Below are 22,923 nucleotides of genomic sequence, written 5' to 3' on the forward strand. Positions count from 1 at the left end.
TGGCACCAAAATGTTAGCAGCAGATCCTTTAAAGTCCTGTAAGTTGCAAGGTAGGGCCTCCGTGGATCTGACTTTTTCAACACATCCCAAAGATGCTCGATTGGATTGAGATCTGGTAGAATTTCACAGCCACCAGGGAATACAGTTTCCATGAAAGGGTGTACATGGTCTGAAAAAATGCTTAGGTAGGTGGTACGTGTCAAAGTAACATCCACATGGATTGCAGGACCCGAGATTTCCCAGCAGAACATTGCCCAAAACATCATACTGCCTCCACCGGCTTGCCTTCTTACCATAGTGCATCCTGGTGCCATGAGTTCCCCAGGTAAGTGACGCACACACACCCGGCCATCCACGTGATTCATCAGACCAGGCCACCTTCTTCCATTGCTCCGTGGTCCAGTTCTGATGCTCACGTGCCCATTGTTGGCGCTTTCGGCGGTGGACAGGGGTCAGCATGGGCACCCTGACTAGTCTGCAGCTATGCAACCCCATATGCGATGCACTGTGTATTCTGACACCTTTCTATCAGAACCAGCATTAACTTCTTGAGCAATCTGAGCTACAGTAGCTCATCTCTTGGATTGGACCACACGGACCAGCCTTCGCTCCCCACGTGCATCAATGAGCCTTGGCTGACCCGTGACCCTGTTGCCGGTTCACCACTTTTCCTTCCTTGAACCACTTTTGATAGATACTGACCACTGCAGACCGGGAACACCCCACAAGAGCTGCAGTTTTGGAGATGCTCTGACCCAGTCGTCAAACTCGCTCAAATCCTTACGCTTGCCCATTTTTCCTGCTTCCGAACACATCAACTTTGAGGACAAAATGTTCAACAGGTGCCGTGATGGAGACAATCAGTGTTATTCACTTCACCTGTCAGTGGTATATATATATATATATTTTTTTTTTTTTTTTTTTTTTTTTTATTAAAACCACGTTTTTTTCAAAGACTTTGTCTGGATCAGATTCAGAATGATGATCAAAACATAGATGGAGTAGGTCGAGTCCACCCCCCTAAAAAAAAAAAAAAAAAAAGCTTCTGTGTTGAATTGCATCCTTTATGCTTGTATTGTATTGTTGTCCATATATTAAAGGTATGGTAGGGCAATGCACATACTGCTTATTATTATGAGCTAGAGAATTAATGTCCATAAGCATGTGTCTGCATCACAGAAAAAAAGAGGAGAGGATCTGCTCTGCATAGCAAGCCTATTTCAAACTCTTTTTTCTGGTCTCATCGTCTTACAAAGAGAAGCAAGATAAGTGCTTGCGTCCAATGTCAGCAAATTAGCTGCGCATGTCCCGCAATCCAACCCTAACTCCCACCCCTCACCCACCTCTACCGTAGCCAATTACTGCAGACTCATACATTTAATGGATTATTCATTTTCAATTTTCCTCATGTGTAAGACTTGAGGTTTGAAGGAATTATACAAAAATTGAAATTGAACAACTATATGCAGATGCGGCTCAGGAATGTTAACGACCATTCAGTGCATTCAATTCCAATCTTCCAGACATAGAGTGGTCACGAAAGCCATTATGATAAGTCTGTTGCAATGCAGTTATTTCGTTAATAGATTGTCTTGAGAAGATGGAGTTGCAGGAAGTTGCTAATTCAGTAATTATTCGTTAAGCTCCAAAAGGCCTTTGAAAGTGATCCAACTCATGTTTGCAAATATTACTTGCTCTAGTCTAAAGTGTTTCAAAAAGATGTTTCTGCCCGATATATGTACCGGCAGCATTTCTTCCAGCAAGTGTCAATGGCGGAGGAGCAAACCCACTATAAATTTTCAGGTGCTACTTTTATTGCACTGAATTGTAGTCGTTCTATATGGCTCTGTATCATCATAGCCATACTGATATAGAGCCATATTGCACTCCTACAGTGATATGCGTGATATTGCTCGTATGTATTATTTATTTATTGTATTTATTTAATGTGTCCCACACTATAAAATAAAATGATTGTAACTGTAACAGTAAAATACTGTAAATGCTACAGACCTGGTAAAAACCTGGTGAATTGTGATGAACTTTGATTCTTCATTTGGCTTTCTCTTTACTACTCGTGTTATTATGGTTGTCAGTATACAATCCGAATTCCGGAAATGTTGGGACGTTTTTTTAAATTTGAATAAAATGAAAACTAAAAGATTTTCAAATCACATGAGCCAATATTTTATTCACAATAGAACATAGATAACATAACAAATGTTTAAACTGAGAAACTTTACAATTTAAGCACAAAAAGAGCTCATTTCAAATTTGATGCATGCTACAGGTCTCAAAATAGTTGGGACAGGGGTATGTTTACCATGGTGTAGCACCTCCTCTTCTTTTCAAAAGAGTTTGAAGACGTCTGGGCATCAAGGTTATGAGTTTCTGGAGTTTTGGTGTTGGAATTTGGTCCTAATCTTGCCTGATATGGGTTTCCAGCTGCTGAAGAGTTTGTGGTTGTCTTTCGTTTAATGATGCGCCAAATGTTCTCTATAGGTGAAAGATCTGGACTGCAGGCAGGCCAATTCAGCACCCGGACTCTTCTACGATGAAGCCATGCTGTTGTAATAGCTGCAGTATGTGGTTTTGCATTGTCCTGCTGAAATACACAAGGCCTTCCCTGAAATAGACGTCATCTAGAGGGGAGCATATGTTGCTCTAAAACCTTTATATATTTTTCAGCATTCATAGTTCCTTCCAAAACATGCAAACTGCCCATACCGTATGCACTTATGCACCCCCATTTCATTAGAGGTGCTGGCTTTTGAACTGAACGCTGATAACACACTAGAAGGTCTCCCTCCTCTTTAGCCCGGAGGACACAACATCCGTGATTTCCAACAAGAATGTCAAATTTGGACTCGTCTGACCATAGAACACTTTCCCACTTTGAAACAGTCCATTTTAATGAGCCTTGGTTCACAGGACACGATGGCGCTTCTGGACCATGTTCACATATGGCTTCCTTTTTGCATGATAGAGCTTTAGTTGGCATCTGCAGATGGCACGGCGGATTGCTTTACCGACAGTGGTTTCTGGAAGTATTCCTGGGCCCATTTAGTGATGTCATTGACACAATCATGCCGATGAGTGATGCAGTGTCATCTGAGGGCCCGAAGACCACAGGCATCCAATAAAGGTCTTCGGCCTTGTCCCTTACGCACAGAGATTTCTCCAGTTTCTCTGAATCTTTTAATGTTGTTATGCACTGTAGATGATGAGATTTGCAAAGCCTTTGCAATTTCACGTTGAGGAACATTGTTTTTAAAGTATTCCACACTCTTTTTCCGCACTCCGCACTCTTTCACAGCTCTGCCCATCTTTACTTCTGAGAGACTCTGCCTCTCTCAGACATCCCTTTTTTAGCTAATCATGTTACAGACCTGATATCAATTAACTTAATTAGTTGCTAGATGTTCTCCCAGCTGAATCTTTTAGAAATTTCTTGCTTTTTCAGCCATTTGTTGCCCTATAGCAGGCATCAAATTTGAAATGAGCTCATTTAGTGGATAAAAGTGTAAAATTTCTCAGTTTAAACATTTGTTATGTTATCTATGTTCTATTGTGAATAAAATGTTGGCTCATGTGATTTGAAAGTCTTTTAGTTTTCATTTTATTCAAATTTAAAAAACATCCCAACATTTGCAGAATTCGGGTTGTATGTTAAAGGATAGAAAACGATTTTAGTTGCAGCATGATCATGCTAATTCAGCAGAAAAAGCTGTTGAATTTACTGCTTTATACAAGTTTGTTTGTTGTTTGTTTGTATGTTTTTTTTAAACAGTGCAGTTATTTATTTATTTATTTTCTTCACAGCTGCTACAAGTCCATAGCAACATTAAAGGGGACCTATTATGCCCCCTCTTAAGAGATGTAAAAAAAAATGATGTCCCCAGAGTGTACTGTATGTATGTGAAGTTTTAGCTCGAAATACCCCACAGATCATTTTTTATAACATGTTAAATATGCCACTTTTTGAGGTTGAGCAAAAACATGCTGTTTTTGTGTGTGTCCCTTTAAATGCAAATGAGCTGCTGTTCCGGGCCTAAGAGGGCGGAGCTTCAAGAGCTGATGCTCCGAGCTCCGGACAGAACAATCTTATGCACTAATAATATCAGAAACTCTCTGTAGTGGTGTTCAGTTTGAACTGGAGTCTGAAAATGCTGCCTACAGAGCCAGAGAATATATGCAGCAAGGAGATTTCATAGTTCAGTTTAATTGCGGTTATAACTCATGTTGTCATCTTGCTTTTATCCACTATTAGTACAAACCTGTTGTAGCAGACCCCGTCTGAATGATGGCTAAATCTTTACTGATGAGTTTTATGAAGTTTATTGTACATCACACAAAACATGAAGCGTTTTTTTTGCTCCAGAAAATCACCATAAGAGCTGAATAAAACACAGTACAAGAAGTGTGCATTAAAGTCTTTTATCTATAAACTCTCCCTCCTTTGTATTATCATCTACATACACAGCGAGTTACACAAAAACACTCGTTACAACTTACAGTAAACATATACAGACCTTATGCCTTTTTGGGGGTGCTTAATAAACTGGTAAGATTTCTAGCTAATACAGCGATTAAACAGAAATGACGGACTCTATGCTTCTCACTCAGGGCAGATCGTCACCAGTCATGGGCAGGGTTTCCCTACTCTTACATATGAGTAGTGGGGAAATATGAAACAGCACGTTCGGAGAGATTGATAATGATTTATGGGGGATTATAAAAAAAGTATGGGGTGGATTTTTACCATTATACGCTGGTTGTTTACACTGTGGACACACATCTGTGTTCAAAATCCTTATAAAAGTGAATTTTGCATAATAGGTCCCCTTTGAGTAATTTAGAACCTAAATATAATTTTAAGATTTGCAGGATTTTGTAAACAGATTAAACCGATTCAAAATGATTCATTTACAACTCATACAGTATTTCACTAATGATTGAATCACCAGTAATGCTCACATAGGCTTCTTATCCCATGACAGATTCTCGTGCGTGATTTTTTTTTTTTTTTTTTTTTTTTTTCGGAAAGTGCAGCTGTCAGCTATTGCTAGTTAGCCTATTGAAAAAAATGGTATGAAGTACAATTTGAAACCTAGCATCCCACGAGTTGTTTTATTCCTCATTCTGAGTGTGTTTTCTGGCTCATGATATACTTCGGGGAATAATGATAGCTTTCAAAGTTGTTATCCCACTCATTCTGTAAAGTTAGACTGATCTACTACCCAACTATTTTGAACCTCCGCAGGGCCATTCTGACTGCACTTGAATTTCACTGCTCTCTTTGGTCTACAAGTTCTATTTCATGCTACAGTGGCTGGGTACAATGACAGCTCTCCTGAACGGCACAGCACACAACTTTATCGTCAGAAAACTTAGAAGTACTACCACATCTGAACGTTATTGGGTGTCTGAGAAAAAAGGTCAGGATGGCATTCTGAATGAATACCCACAGGTGAGCTAAGCATGAGAAGGGCAATTAGGGAAATAATGCTTTAACAGTATGTGGATCCACATACAATGTATTCTAATTAATGCGAACTGCCTCATCAGAGAAGGTTAAATGAACATGACTGATGTTCAAATTGCCCAAGGGCTTGCAGTAGTTTTAATGTAAAACAATAGAAATGAAATGTGGAAGACAAAGAAACAGAAGGCTCAGGTTACATTAGCATTTTCTACCACTGAGTTTGACTACAACATTGCTTCCCCAGCTGTCAGGTTTCCTGTGCCGACAGGACCTCAGTAAGGCTGCTTTGCCTGACTAGCCACACAGCTTTATGGCATTGTGACAAAAGGCACAACACAATTATTGTCCATTACCCAGGCGACCGGGACTGAATGAAAGGGAGCGCACCAATGTGGCCCCCTTGATGGATGTGATTCTGCATGCAAATACATTCAGCTTCCCCGGTTCATGTCACACCTTGTGCATTCAGTCTGGGTGATTCATTCTTCCTGCCAGAGTTAAGACACATTCCTCCACTTCTACAGAGGAGTGCAAGGGCAGTAAATGTCATAATTCTAAGCCTTACTATGTACTGCACAGAGATCACCAAGTTTCATTAGCAAGTAAATGATCAGTGGTGCTTGCTAAAGCAAACTTGTCACATACCATCCTATAGACATTAATAATACCTTAAATTGTCTGGTTTAACGAATAGAGATGTACTATACTTCTCTAAGGCCCTGTTTAGACCTGGTATTAAGATGCATTTTGGTCGATCGGATCACAAGTGGAGGACGCTATATACAGGTGTAAACGGGGTCTAAAACAATTTGAGCATTTTTGGAAAACTTCCAGAGGTAGTCGAAAACGCATTTGACTGGATTGCTTTCATAGTAGATGCTCATGTGGTTGAATGCATTCACTAGCCAGAAAAAAAGTCTGTCTACTCTCCACCTACTGGGCCCTATCATACACCTGGCGCAATATAGTAATTTCAGCCCGATGCAGTTATCATTTTCATGTCCTGCGCCATGTTGTTTAAATAGAAAATGCATTTGCGCCCATTTGTGCGCCCATGGGCGTGCTGGTCTGAAAACGAGGTGTGTTCAGGTGCATTGTTGGCGCATTACTATTTTGACGCAACTGAAATAGGCTGCGCAATATTAGTTTTGTTATTTAAAGAGCACGTTAGTAATACGCGGCTATATGCGGGTGCACAACGCGCGTACACTTTGCTTATTACACTCACAGCGCACAAACATGCCAAATATTAAACATAAAAAGATTACAATGTAAAAGATTATTATTGTGTGCATAAAGATAAAAATGCTTTGGTGGAATCCGGCTTGTCCCGTAGATGGTCTGCTCACGTGATTTAACCTCATGCACGAGCAGATCTGTTTCCTCACTAGAGGAGCGTTCAGTTTTTCTGCTTGCAAATTCCACCATGTAAATAGCGAATCCGCCATGGCGCGAGTGCACCTGGCCTTTAATGGGAGATGAGACTCTGAATGGTTTATTGCATATTAGCCCAAAACACACCCATCACTCATTAAGAGAATAGGGACAACCCTTTTAGACCATGTGCCAGACGCGCTGATCATTTTTCCCATTTGTCCTTAAACTAGCAAAAGTGGATTCGGACACACCCTAAGTGCACTTGCGCTGTGCGCTTTAGACCATGCGCTTAGATCGTTAAAATAGGGCCCACTGACTTAATGCGTATGTGATATATTGAATATTGAATACAAGTTATGATATACTGAATACAAGTTCTGATCTATTGAATACAAGTTATGTTTATGTGGTACATTTTCTTTGAATTCATTATAAAATTGTTAAATGTTATTTTTCTAATATTCCTAAATAGTGTTTAATTTCCGATTTGTGCTTTACGTTAAAAACAAAAGTGTTGTACATTTATTGAATTAATTATTTTCATTTGGCATAACTGCGTCATGACGTCATCACACGCTTCAGTAGGTGGCGCGCCCGTGATGCGCTTCATTCAGAGTAAATACGCCATCAGTGAAGCCATCACTGCAGTGCTCTTCTTTATTCATTTTTATAATACTTCTTTTCAGGTAACTGCAAAATAAGATGCACAATACACACTTCCGTTTAAATATAAACACTATAATGCAATACTGATGATTTAAGTGGTCAGTATGTCGATGTTATTTGAGTGTATAAAATTTCATGATGTTTCAGATTTATGAGTTATCTTAAACTTGCACATTTAGGTAATTTAACCCCTTTGTGCCCGAGTTATGCATTATGTTTATCTTAATTAATCTTTTATGTGTCTTTATTGTATGAAATACATCAGATACTGGGGATTGAACAGCGTTTAGAAATGAGCACGTGGTTAATATTCCAGCTGTATTGTTGTATCGTTAATTTAGTTATTTTATTTCATCGTTAAGAGTGAATATTAATTAATGTGTTATATATTGTTTGGTGCTTATGTGTACATTCGTAATATACTATTCTTTTTGCAAAGAGTATGAGATTTCAGTGTCACTGTGTCAGTTGTAAATGCCACACGTGTCTTTTTGGGACTAGAGCATGTGAACTGTATATAGAGATTTTGTTAAATAGCCTGTTGATAATATTTTCTTAATTTTTCTATTGTGATGGAAAGTGTTTGAAGTCACTTGTTTATATTCAGTCATTACTGTGATAGAAGTGATACATGTGTTGATACTGTAATATGCTGAGCGTTTGTTATATGCATATGCTTTATCATTCATTCAGAGTAAATACGCCATCAAAGAAGCCATCACTGCAGCGCTCGGTTTTAAAATTTTTCTTTAATCATCTTTATTATACTGCTTTTCAGGAGTACTACACGTAAACATTATGGGAAACGCACTAGCAAGATGGGATTTAAACAAGTTTGCTTTGAAGATGAAAAATGTACCAAGCACAATGTTCTCTCACCATTCCTGATTTCTTACACACGCTCACTTTGTTCAGCATGGTCTTGCAGATATCAGAGCAGAAACAAAAGCTGCTGCTTTCCATGTTTTTTGCCTCCCCTTGAAGAAATACGGACAAAAGTGGTTAAAAGTGGACATAAGATATGGATTAAAACACCAGGTATAAATGGGAATTTGTCTCCCTCGTCTACTTATCTGATAGACCGAAACGCATCTTAATACCAGGTGTAAACAGAGCTTAAATGATCAGACTTTTTGATTGTTACCAGGTGGACAATAAAATGCATTAACAAATCCTATAAACTTACAATGAAGAAGGAGCCTGAGGGATCTCTAAGGTCCAGCTTAAGGGTGTGTGATATGTATTGTCTACAATAATATTATAATAGTTGTTTTAACGATGTGGAGGCAGACATTATGGAGTAATTTTTTTTAAGTAAGCCTTTATAGTGCGCACTTTTACTGTGTGATATAGCCTAGTAGAATCCTGCCAAAATTCAATATATGGTGGCAGAAATATCCCTGTATGAGTTTTTGTCTTATATTTCTATATATTATTAAACAATATCACACAATCAAGTGTGCTGTTTTTCCCCAAATATCAGCACAATTACAAATGTGATATTGATTTTATACCACAGTACAAGACGTTAATATTATGAGTTACATTTTAGAAAAAATGTTTTCAGTATTGTCTATTTTTGATTTAAACAAAGCTGCAACAGAACTGTTGCTTGGCAATGTCATAGCATTGGGCAAACCTTACATTTCACGGTCTAGATTCATGTGATTTTACAGTTAGAAATCAGCACAATCTAGACTACTTTAAAAACTGAATGTCTGTAATGACACCTAAAGACCTGCTTTTAATGTAGTGTAGGCCTCTTGGAATTTAGAGTGTCACAAGGCAGTTTAAATACAAACTGTGGCACTTGTCACAAGTAACATGCAGGGGTGAAAAATTGAGCTGCCATTTTATCCTGGTTATACTGCAGTCAGAAAATATGCACTGGCTTGATGTTGCTGTCAAGGGCAGAGAGAAAGCAAACAAGTGTGCATTAGATTAATCTGACAGAAGACACTGCATGTTACGTTGCTACTTTGAAGAGTTTGCAAGCTGTTCACACACAAACATTAAAGAAACAGATGTTTCCCTTCCCTTTAAACTCAACATTAGGAAACGATGGTGCAGAACATCTCAGAACATTCAAAGACAGGCAGTGTCGAAACTCATCTTGTTATAGAGCCTGCTGGGATGTTGTAGGGTTATTTTGGGAGTCTATTTCCCAGAGTCATGTTCCTTCGGTATTTTTTTTATATTTTGATGAAATAACAACAATGCTTTATATTTTATATTGGTGTATCAAATATCTCAAAGAATGGTTACAAATACGGACAATAGCCTTCCACTTGAGGTCATCTACAAATTCCATCTTCATCTGCTTTAAAAGTTTATAGAATGCGTCATGTGATGAACTAAGAGTCATTATCTTATACCATTTTGATTAGGAACTTTTCCAAGTCATCCAAGTCTAAACGTAGAGATCTTACCCCAGGGGAATGTTTATTAATGCAAAACACTACTGTATTCTGGTGCAGCTAAAACACTAAACTACCGCTACCCTTTAAATGAGCCATTTAGCTTGTTTGCACTTGCATCTTTCCTACTGTCTACCAAAGACTTGTGTAGCAAAGTTAAAAAAAAAAAAAAAAAAAAAAAAAAAAAAAAAAAAAAAAACCATTAATGTGACAATGCTAATGGTCTTGTCAAGCACTGGGTGGTTTGTATTAAAAAAAAAAAAAAAAAAAACTCTTGTAGGATTTGTGTTTTGTAGTCCTCCTGCTAGCAGAATTTCTTTTAAAATGTGCAGTCTTTACCATGAATACAAGAGGTTAAAAATAGATAAAGGCAGTCATGATGCCGTTGCCAGTTTGGAATGCACAGAGAAACAGAGCAAGTAAGCTTTGGTATTCAGATGAAGAATCACAAACATGTTGCTACTATTACTGGCAACAGCTTGTTAGGCCACTGCATTTTATGCATGAAGCTCACAAATATTTTGGTGACAGACATGCCACAATAAACGAGGTGAGGTTGGATCAGGACATGTCTTGCATTGTATAGTCAGAACACAAGAAAGAAATTGGGGAGCTCCATTTAAATGGTCTGCAAACATACAACAAAAGAGGATGAATGAGGGCTGTAACAACGTGTTAACTGTTTTCACAGTACACTACTTTGGCAGTATGTAGGTAAACGACACAGTTGTCTGTGGGGAATCTCTGATGCTCAACTGCAGGTGGCCACATGGCACATGTTCTTCCTTTCCTGTGCTAATATTTTATTAGAAAAACCGTGGGAGCTTTGTCAGTGTTCCATTGGTCAACATTAGTGATGAGTAGCAAATGTTGAAGTGTGAGGTACATACACTGTAGGGTGCTTTCACTACATAGAGTCTGTGAAGTGCTGAAGTAACCAAATAAACTTGAAAAGTAATGTTTTCATGATATTTCAGCATTGAAAATGTGCTGTACATGATTCAGTAAGGGAAGCAAGCACATTTGTAATCAGAATTCGGAGACCATTGCTTTTATGTCCATATTGTTGAGAGAATTCATAATACATGTTTTCAAGCAAAATTACTTAGTTCAAATTCAGCAAATTCATTTATGCATCATGTTTTTGTATAATTACTTCTTTTATCTGGTAATTTTCATCCAAATCCAGAACCCGGTTTTTTGAGTACTTTTGAGTTTTTTGATTTAAAATCTAGAATTGGAATTGGTTTAAATATTCATAGTTTGCTTCCAAAAATGGACTCAGAATCTGGGCTCATTCGACAGATGCTGATTATTCTCTCTGAAACTTGGTTAAGTAAAGCAATTCCAGATAACAAATTAAACATAAGTGGTTACATTCTGTTTAGATGTGACCGTCCGGGGAGGTGGAATTGCAATTTATGTAAGGAATAAATTCCATACCAGGGTGATAACCACACAATGTTTGCGTTTTTAGTTTTAAAAATTGAGATTTCTAAAGATGTTTATCTGACAATGGTTGGTTGTTATAGGCCTTCCTCAGCAAACTCTGAATCTCTTGTTCTATTACAACAGCAACTTTCCAAAAGTACAAATTAGTTGGTGATTTTAACTGGGACTGGTTATCCCCTGTTTCAGATAATTTAAAATCTTTTTTTTTTTTTTGTGATATCTTTGACTTAACAGCTGATTGATAGTCCCACTTGAATAAATCTTAAAAGTTCAGATAAATCAGCTTAATTATATCTTTAATTAGATTGACTAAGGCCACATCCACACAAAGCCAGAGCTTTCCCTATCCAATCTTTTTTTTCCCCCTCATCCTAAAAAAAAAAAAAAAAAAAAAAATCCGTAAACACGGCGTCATCTCAAGAAATATCTTCATACACACGAAACCACTGAAACCGACTCAAAACGATGTAGTATTCATGCCAGACCAGTATGTGGCGCTGTAATTCTGCCACAGAGATACACTAAAAACGGAGAAGACTTGGAGCATGCGCATAAACCTTGCGCACGGTATACAAACTTTAGTAAAGCTTAGTAATAAAGCTTTACTTTTGTAAAGCTAATAGGCTCAGTAGCTTCTGCAGCATGAACACAAGCATGTAGTCCGCCATTGTTGTTGCCGTTACGTTACGTAGCGGTGTCTGACTAGGGTCGAGACATAGGGTGATAACATCATTTCACAAAATATACGGATTGGCTGGATCGGATTGGATACAGACAGGGTAATTTTCTCCTTAAAAAAAAAAAAAAAAAAAAAAAAAAAAAATGACCTGTCAGACCAAATGTAGCCCCCACTTCACTGATTTTGATAGGAAATTGGGGTATGTAACAAAGACATTACTTTCTTTCTGACAATTTACTTCCTACAACATTGTCTTACAGTCATGTTTTTCCTGAAAGCTGAGTATTACATCAAAACCAGTTAAGCAGTCTGTCACAATACTTCACAATACTTGTCCACATCCACATAATTGTCTCCCCTATATGAACTCTCCTTCTCTCTGGCTCAATCTCTCTCTGTATTAAGGCAAGAACTGCTGCGACTCCCTAAATCAGAAAGTTTTGTGCTCTATTTGCAGATTGTTGTTTTCCTCTGCTGACATTTGGCTTTTTTTTTTGTCTTTTGAAAGGAAAAAATTGCTACAACACCATTTTCATTGTTTTTAGTTGGTGTATTTTACCTCATTGTGGAAAACATCCAACAATATACCTGCAGCCTGAAATCATTCAAATGGAAGTCCCTGGCCTTTGGATATAGAAAGACAGGAGGGAAAATAAATGTCACTGACGTCTCGATCTACAAAAAAAGTCATCATAATCATGCCAGCACACTGTTGCTTTGAGCTGCTCAGGCTCTTTGTCAAACATATTGAGGAATGTAATTCTTGGAAGATTTCTGGTAAATCGCTTCTTCCAGTTTATGCAGAATGAAAGAATACAAAGCACACAAGTTGCTCACACAAAACAGGGAGACAGTAGCAGATAGAGACTGAAAAAAAATGAGAAAAGACTGTCATGCATTCACAACAAGTGGCTCAGCCGAACATTTGCAGTCATAGTCGTTTCGTTTGACAGCTCTTTTCCTCTCCAAACCAGACCATCAGCTCCGCTGTGACCATTCATCCACTTTGAGTTCCTGTTATGTAATTCTTAAAAACCCAACCGAGGACTTATTTCTGTCTCCACTTCTTTTTTGTTTTTACTGGAGTGTACAAGCGGTAACTAAAGCTATTGCTGATTGGTGGGTAACGTCGTAATCCCTGGCAATTAGAGACATATGATTTAGCTTCAAAAGACTCATTTCCCCCCACCATGAATAAGATCCTTGATGACATTTAATGCACTTATAATTTGCTTTGAAATTGCCCTTTCAAGCTGACACGCACGTAAAGGCAGCTTATCGATTACTACTTAACGGGAAGCCGATCTGCAGTTAAAATGGGCAATTAAATGGCTGGTAATTATATATTGATTGAGAGCTGCGGCATTTGTCAAAGGCCGGGTGTGTAATCCATGCCGATGTGGAGTTAGGTAAGGAGGGAGGTCAAGGGGGTGAGCAGGAAGTGGTTGTCTCAGCTAGGCAGCCCCCCTCCAGCCTATGCCTCCAGCTTTGGGATTTCCTCTAAACCATGATGAAACCTAGTGATGACCTTTCTGATTTTGTTTTCATCACCTAGTTCCTCTGAGACTCTCAGAGGTCTGATTACAAGCTTTGGATAATTGGAGTAAGGAGGCACCTCTTTCCTCTACCTTTAAGATGGTGAGCCAGCAGAACTGAAGACAGCAGGATTTGTGCAGGCTCGGTAATGGCACCTCTTGGGTGGAGGTATTGATTAATCAGCATCTTGCAGCCAGATACCGGAGTGTGTTGGGATCAAACCTCACTGGTCAGTTAATTAGCAGCAAAGATTTTCTTTTTATGAAGGAGGACAGAAAAGAAAGGGAACAGGTTTGCAATAGTGATGTAAGCCTGGAAAACAAACTAAAAGATGTTTTAAACTTAAATTAAACAAATTAGTTCAGTCAAATGAACTTTTAAGAGAATTTAGCACTTTACTTTTCTTTCAAGTTCACAGAACTGATATTTTAAGTAGTTCTGTCAATCGATTAAAAAAATTAACTTGATTAATCACAAATTTTTCTGTGATTAATCGCAATTAAAAACACGGTTTCAATATTTTATAATGTAATAATTTCACAGTTAATCTCCAAAATAAAACAACATGAAACAACATGAAGACAGTATATTTTAAATACTTGTTTAATGGCATCTTTTTATGAATGAAGGCCAGTATCACTGATACTAATAGCCTACAGCTACTGATGTCTCGATGAAATTGATTTTTTCCCCAATTTTAAACATGAATTATAGCCATTCAATATTAGTGTAATTGAAAGCTATACATATATATTTTTTTTTTTACATTTATTAGGCTTCAAAAATATAACAACTTTTAATTTAAGTGAACTTAGAACAATCCTTACATAAACCCATAATAAATGTCATTTACCTGTGCCCTGCCTACCTGTCTAACAGATAAAGAAAAAATAAAAGTACAGAAATTGAATAAAGTTACCAAACAGTCTGCACTGCATAATTTATAGCCTAAATTAAATATAGATAATTATTAAAGCTACAACAGTTCTTTAGTCAACAGCATTGATTAATTTTCTCTGTTACCTTTGTTCTTATCTTCAATGACAGACGGCATTAGTGGTTGCTGTCACTTTAAGAGCTGCCGCTGCTGCATATGACGCAGATCTCACACGTGCCCCACTTTCTCACAGCTCTTTACTTTCGTTTTAAGACTTTATTTAACTCATTCAAGGCTGCTCTTATGACAAAATGGATATTTTTGGTATTATTGTGCATGTTATTGTTCGTTCAAGCGTGACCGAGAACTTGATTCTGGTGCGCCGTCCATGCGCACGATGGCGCACGTCTGCGTCGTGTGTGACAGGACATTCACAGACAGCGCGTTCTCTTTTTCTCTTTTGGCGCGTTTAAATGGTTTAAAAGCATTTGTATGAATAAGAGCATGATCATATATTGTAACGCTAGCCAAAGGATGACAGAAAAAAAACGGATGCTGCGTTAATTGCGTTAATATTTTTAATGCGTTAAACTGGAAAAAAATTAATCGCATACATTAACGCGTTAACGTTGACAGCACTAATTTTAAGTAAACTGAATGGTTTTGTTGTTTTGAGTTTTATGAACTTATTTTAATTTAGACAAACTTAATTTTACCGAAACTGTGCTGGGATTACTATTTCCCAGCAAGCTTTGCCCATGGCACTCGAAAGGGAGAGTAAATGTTAAAATTAAGTGTTATATAATGTTTTTTTTGTGCAAGATTAATGTTAAGTGCGAGATTTACTAGTGATTAATGTTTTGTTATGCTAATTTAGAAGAGTTTCTGTTAAAGTGGGTTAATTATATTGCTGTACTCATTCAGCAAGTGCTATACCATGCTATTGTTAACATGTTAGCAAATTAGCAAGTTAGCATTTTCTGAATTAACTTGTTAGCTAGCTAAGTTTACACTAATAAAAATGCTCGCATTGAGGTTACATGAAATTTTAAGTTAAATGTATGAATTATTGTACTCAAACATTTCAAGTTAAGAACAATTAAAATGTATGAGAACAAAAAAAAAAAAAAAAAAAAAAAAAACGGCCAGTTCTGCTTACTTAAACTTTGAATTTCTTAACTTAAAAAGTTTGAGGCAACTGATTTTCTCACATTTTTTTGAGTTTTGCCAACTTATTCTGGTTTACAGTGTATGATAGGGGTTTATTCGAATACCAATCATGCAAGAACACAAATGGTGTCTCAACGTTTTATTCCACGCTCCCGCCCTTGCTCACCATCTGAAAATCTCATAATTCCATATATACATCGAAATGGAGCTTAAAATCCTTATAAGGCTTAGATACTTTTTTCCTGTGAATGCTGTAAAGTAATGAAGTAGTCACATAGTGTTAAATGTGTTTGCCAGTATGTGGCCTTTTAAGTTTCACAGTGATACTAATAGGATTGGCTATTACAGATGCAGCCTCTGCTGGGACGGCTGATAAGACTGCATTACTCACCTCACACCCTGCCAACAGCAGTGTAGGACGTTGCCCTATATGCTCTCAACCTTACAAAGGGAAACATAATATCATTTGGTTTTATTATTCATTTTTTGTGTGTTATGTAACATTTTGTTATGTTAAAATGCCAAAGAGCTCAATGGCATGCACATACTGTATGCCTAAATTGCTTTAAATGAATTAATTTTCTTCTTTTATTAACAAAAGTTTTTTTCCAAACACCTGTTTTTAATCGCTTTAAAAAGTTTAAATCAATTTAGTGTATACAGTATTTAGTGGGTCAATTTAGTGGATATAGTATGTGTCTGTCTCAGTGGCTGTTTCTATCGCTTTTTTTTTTTTCATATCAGAGAGAGAAATAAACAGTTAAACATCTGCTGATACTGTCCAGAGAAGACTGCATGAACCATAAAAGGAGACATTGACTTCTATGTGTTAATTATAACAATTAACATCATGAATTTCTGTAAAACAATGTGTATTGTGAAAAGTGCTATACTAATTGACTTGTTAATTTGTCTTTGTGTGGCTAGACTGCAAGGTGATTGGTACAGGAGGCTCATCTCAGAATAAAGACAATGCAGTTACTAAGTGTTGTATAGTGCTAATTGTTCAGTCTTCATATTCTGTTGGCTTTTGTCTATTTTTGTTCCATTTTATTTCCCTTTTGCATCAAAAGAGCACAGATAATGTTTAATACGGCCTCCAAGTGGAGCCGTAAATATTGTAATTATGAGTTAAAAGCGTGCACACCCTAACCTCACAGAAAACTTTCTGCATTTTTATAATTAAAAAGGAAACTCGAGAGCAGACGGTATCGACTGACTTTGCTAGTTCATTTAATTTCAGTGCTGTATTTCAATAATATTGAGGTGCTCTATATGAAAGAACTTGACCAGCATCAAGTTAATGAATCACCCTTCATGGCTGGCTTTATGCAAATCCATATTGGCCAAATATCATGCATAAATAAATCATATATGCTGTATAAAAGTAATGTTATGCATTGTGTATACACTGGTACAACAAGATTTTTCCATTGATCACTGTTTGTCTATATAGTGATTACACTTCAGACGTATGAGCTTCTTGGGTGTTGTTGAAGACAGCATTGTTCTGTTTGGCCTATAGAGATTATAATGATTGATTTAATGATTAGCTTAATTTGAATGCCAATGGCAGAACAATAACTACCTTTTAACTATGTTTAGTTGTTTCACATTGATAAAAATTATGGCATTAAACTTGCCATTTAGCTTCCGGCCAGGTTGGCACAGGTGCATATAAATGTCCTCAGAATGTTTTTTTCCTTTTCTTTTTTTCATCTCTCTTGTTCACTGTGTTTAATCTGAAAAGGTTTAGCAGAGTTCTATGCATATTTTTGCCATGCATTAACACCTGCATCAATTTCAGTCTACATAAAATAAAGCATTAGATGTAACAATACACAAACCTTTCCATTTGCCTCCAGCATGCATTTTACTGCCATTTTTCTAGCGACTAATTTTTTAGTGACTAAACCTTTAATTTATTTCCTTTTATTACAAGTAGTTAAATTTAGATTATAGCCCATAAAATACGCATTGTGATAGGAATATGATGTTTCTTTGTAGCATAAGCTATTTTAATTTTGTACTTTACCTCTAAAAACATTGCCTTGGTTGTTTATGTGTGTAATTCTTGTGTTTTTGCAGTTTGGTGGTGGTCGGTGCGCTCATTGGTTTCAATACCTTCTATGCCCACTGTGAAATTTTCAAGAAAATTGTTGAACATGTCTTCAGCTGCAACTACACATATTTGTTTATGGATTTAAGCATATGTCTGGATACCGTCAGCCACATTAAAGGGTTAGTTCACCCAATAATGAAATTTCTGTCAGTACTCACCCTTATGTTGCCCCAAACCCGTAAGACCTTTGTTTGTCTTCGGAACACAAATTAAGATATTTTTGATGAAATCCAAGGGTATCTGATCCACACGTAGGCAGCAACAACATTGCACCTTTTGAGATCCAGAAAGTTACTAAAGACATTGTTAAAACAGGCGACGTGACTACAGTGGTTCAACCTTAATATTATGAAGTGACGAGAATACTTTTTGTGCGCAAAAACAAAACAAAAATAACGACTTTATTCAACAAATTCGTCTGTCCCCTGTCACGATAATGGTATTTTCAAAAACTTGCACTTTGAGACCCATGTTCAAACACTTGCATTTTTAGGTACTGCTATGCTATTTTCGTTGCAGATCTTCAGTGTTTACGTCAGAATGGCTGCTTAGTATTGGCTGGCTCTAGTCAAGTGAGCAGCACGACGCATGCGGAGCCGGCCGATACTGAGCCTGTGTTCAGACATAAACACTGAAGCGGAAATAGCATAGCAGTACCTAAAAATGCAAACGTTTGAAAATGGGTCTCAAAGTGCATATTTTTGAAAATACCGTTATTGTCTCTGTGTAAACTACAAAATCGAGAATTCGTGAAAATGGTGACATTGTGCGCATGCAGTCTATAGCCACGTAGTGTTTCTTTACAAAGTGATATCGCCAACTACTGGCCTGGCATGCATAATACAGCATTTTAGTTGTAATGAAGGATTCTGTGTGAATGGGGATCTCTTATGCCTGAAGGCTATTTGGCAGCCAGTTGTACATAAAATTCTGTGCAAAGAAGATTGTATTTTACCGCATATCAATAAATCCCTGGGAGCATCCTATAGTAAGTGAAAAACCTGTAGTTGAAATGTGGCTGGATGTTACATTTACTGTACACATTTCATAGAGACTTATCTAAAACGAGTAAGTGCGTTCAGGGTTAATCTTTGCTAGTAAATTATGTTTGCTCCTTGAGAATTAAATCCATGATATTGACATTCTTAGTGTCAGTTGAACTGGAACATGTTTTTCTAAAAGTCTGCTTTTAGAAAAGACAATTAGGTAGGCGATTTAGAATCTACACTGTGAGTAGATCAATGGTTCTAGCAGAGGTATGCAAGAAAATATAGAAAACATTCCTAATGCATGAACAGACAAACTGTCAGCTGGCTGCAATAAGCCACTGCTTTTTTATGGTATATGACTGTCTTACACATGCAACATTTATATTTCTTTAATTCAAAAACAAATAGCAGTTGTTGCTGCAATGGTTTTGATATTTTTTTTTTTAATTAAAAAAAAAAAAAAAAAAAAAAAAAAAAAAATCTAACACTTTAGTATAGGGAACACAAACTATTGACTACGACTTCTCCCTCAATAAACTCCTATTTTACTGCTTATTAATAGTTAGTAAGGTAGTTGTTAAGTTTAGGTATTGGGTAGGATTAAGAATGTAGAATAAGGTCATGCAAAATAAGGCATTAATACGCGTTTAATAAGTACTAATAAATGGTCAATATTCTAGTAATATGCATGCTAATTACTAATAACTAGTTAAAAGACCCTAAAATAAAGTGTTACCAAAAAATCTACAACATCTAATTTGCCAGTGGACATTAAATGTCTGCAACAGTATTTTCTTTATGTGGCACAAAATGGCCTGTGAAAAATGAGAGAATCAGACCCCATAATTCAAATCTGTATTGACATATCTCTTCCAGCGCATGACATCAATGACAATCAGATCTGCTCCTGGGAGCTCTGAAAGGGACTGTGTGTCTGTTCAAGAAACAAAAACATGGAGCTGATATGGAGATTCATGTATAATAGTACCTGCATTATTTTTAGGAGACTGTGCTTTGGAGATCAATAAATCTGCAATGGAAACTGAGAGAGGCCTAAATGCACACAGTTTTATTTATGTCTCTTTCTGCAAATCTGCCGGTTCTTACTTTTCACTGTCTTTTATCTAAAGTTATGCATTCTTATAAAAACATGAAATGCATTTGGGGATCAGTCCATAAGCTGATTTTGTGAATACTAATTATTCACAATCACAATTATTCCAAATCCATCTTTTTCAGAAGTATCCTTTTGTAGTATCAATCTGTACTGTTTATCATAATGATTATCATGAAATGACCTAAATATTTCTAAGGAATTATCCAGAATTTTCCAACAAGTGTAAAATTAAGTTAGTGTTTATACATCCTACTTAGGCAATAAATAATGGATGTTTCCTGTTAATAATAATAATAATAAATAATAATAATAATAATAATAATAATAATAATAATAATTTCATCAGTTAGTTTACTTTAGTCCACGTTAGTTTGTGTGCAAAAGTTAGTGGATATGTATCATGCTTGGAGATGTTAGAACTGCTGTAGTGTTCAAATGAATGATATATTTTATTCGGAAACTCTGATGAGAAGTACTTTCAGAGCCATATTCTAGTGGTCACCTGGGGAGAGTTGTAACACCACCAATCAGGGATAAGCTATGAGTCCTATGATCATTTCAGTTTTGACTCACATCCTCCCAATTCCTATATGAGTGGTTGTCAAGGCTGAAAATATGCACATTTTATTAAAAAAAAAAAAAAAAAAAAGAAAAAAAAAAAGATTTGAGGTAAGAAAGTAATTTTTTTATTTTTTGGACCAAAAATATATTTTGTGATATTCTTGCAGAGGTTTGAATGGATGACTTTTGTAGTAAATGAATGTGGGTAATTTGTATAAAAGTTTGAGCATTCTAGCTTAAATTCAGTGAGTTACAGATGCTGAAGCAAAAAGTGTCACAACCATACTTTTACGAGTTGGTCCAATCAAGGAAGGGAAGCACATATAATGGTTAACAGTTTTTATTTTGCAGTAGAGGAGCAGTAGCACCACAGGTGAGCAGAAATAATGATAATGCAAGTTTGATAGGTTGACTGAGGGAAATAATATCCTTTATCTTTGCAGGTTGTGACTGTAATGTGTGTGAATAATGGAAAGCACACACCTCAGTTGCTGACGATAAGTGGGTTCCAGGTGAGTGAGGAAGTGAAACGTGATGGAGACAGGTGACGATGAGGAAGGGATCTTCTGAGGAGCCCAGATGAGAAGATCATGAGGAGCAATGGAGACAAAGATGTTGGAGGTAAGGTAGAAAGTCCATAGTATGCATTGAGAGACAAGTGTGACTGTGGTGTGTGCTTATATACTGTGGTGATTGGCATGCTGATGAGTGACAGGTGCTGGTGATTAGTATTCTGGTGACTGGGATTGTAGTGAGGGAGTGACTGTGGAGCCAATCCATGACACATACCCAGTCTGCCCTACATTTTATTTATGTTAAATGCTACAAGAATACAAATCCAATACAAATACAAAATACTAAAACAGAACATTAAATAACTCAACATGCCATTAAAAAGCATAAGCCAAGTTAATCATTGTAAGCTATCTTAAAAAGCTTAAAATGATTTGTTTAAGCTTATACAGTATATATCTCGATATTAATAACACTCGGCATGATCTTTAAAAGTAAACTCTCAAGTGTCGGCTTTCTAAAAATATGCTCATTTGTATAGACAGAATCACTCATGAGGAGCAATCTTTTTATTTTGGGTATGTCATTTATGCACCCCCTGCCAAAATGTGTGGTGGAAGAGAACGGGGTAGAACAGCTTAACACAATTCTAGCAATAAAAGAATGAGCATCATCATCTTCTCAAAAGTGGCAAAAGTCCAAAACAGAACAGCATCTTCATCATCTCTGTCCAATAACAATGGCAAAAGTCCAAAAATAAAATGAAAATAACAAGAGGAATTTGCCGGCTGTCAGCTACAGCGAATGGTTGAAGCCACCCTACTGTCACCAGCAATGACCTGACACTCTGGTGACATTTGCCCAGCAGTAGACACTACCCGTTTGGCAAGAGACCAGCCAACTAGCCAGAAGCAGATGCCTCTTAGTGGATTAAACACATTAAAGTGGTTCCACTCAGTAGGGGGAGGTATCGCATGTGGCTGCCCCCTTGTGTTTTTAATGCATCATAGCATTTACTGCTTGGAAAGTAGCCAGGAGTCAATTGTCCTTGTGGTCAGTTGTCACTTTCCCAGTTCCCCCATGCAGCCACTTACCTCTTGGCGAGAAGTACCAGCTCTTTAGTGGATTGCACATGCAATTGTAAATGACATTCCTTCAGCGTCTGCTCTGATTTCGATCCTCTAATCAGCTACTGGTGGAGCAAAAAGACTTATGAAAAGAGGCTGCTGCCTAATGGAATCTTTTTTTGTTTTTTTTTTACTACCCATCCAGGACTATGGGGAATTTGATTCCGCAGCTCCCAGTACATACTCACATACATATACAACATAGCACCATGTTACAGGACAATCATTCTGGACCAAACTGGGGTTAAGTGCCTTGTTTCTTTGCAGAGCTAAAACCTTTCCAGTTACAATTAACCACCAAACTACACCACACTTGTACATTATCCTGTATATTTTATGGGATAATGTACAACTAGCTGGTCATTATTACATTATTATGATGTGCGCACTGTGCTGGGTAGATTGCACTATTTGATTACTTTTAGATTACGTTTGACCTAACTCGTTTATCACATTGATTTGAATAGGATAATCTTGTACTATATTGATATAAAAATATAAAGAGAGAGAAAAGCTATTCCTTTCTTTGTTATCAACAACATGAAGTGCATTAAATATTATATTACGTCAGGGTTTCCCAAACTGGGGTTTGTGATGGAACTGCAGGGTGTTTGTAAATTGATGAAAAGCTAATAATTAATCAAATCTGCAAGACTTTTGAACTTATAACAGGCTTTTGTTTTTTAGAAAGGAAAATTCAAAAGATAAAAAAGAATTAGTGAGACCGTCATGTGTGGCTGCTATAAACATCTCACGAAGACGAAGAACTCAAAGAAACAGTCTTTAATTCAATAATCTACAGAATACAGGGCAGAATCATGGGGGAACATATCCA

The 22,923-nt window shown here is 36.9% G+C and overlaps 1 long non-coding RNA gene across 2 annotated transcripts in view; it reads right to left on the reverse strand.

The window, feature by feature from the left end:
• LOC127499161 (uncharacterized) overlaps positions 1-21,096 on the reverse strand; it is a 40,415-nt gene extending 19,319 nt beyond the window's left edge. For both annotated transcript variants that reach the window (XR_007926059.1, XR_007926058.1), the window contains exon 1: positions 20,932-21,096. This is a non-coding gene — a long non-coding RNA (uncharacterized LOC127499161). The remainder of the gene's footprint in view (positions 1-20,931) is intronic.
• Between the last annotated feature and the right edge of the window lie 1,827 nt (positions 21,097-22,923).

This window comes from Ctenopharyngodon idella, chromosome 17 (genome assembly GCF_019924925.1).
Source record: "Ctenopharyngodon idella isolate HZGC_01 chromosome 17, HZGC01, whole genome shotgun sequence".
In the NCBI taxonomy this organism is placed as follows: Eukaryota; Metazoa; Chordata; class Actinopteri; order Cypriniformes; family Xenocyprididae; genus Ctenopharyngodon; species Ctenopharyngodon idella.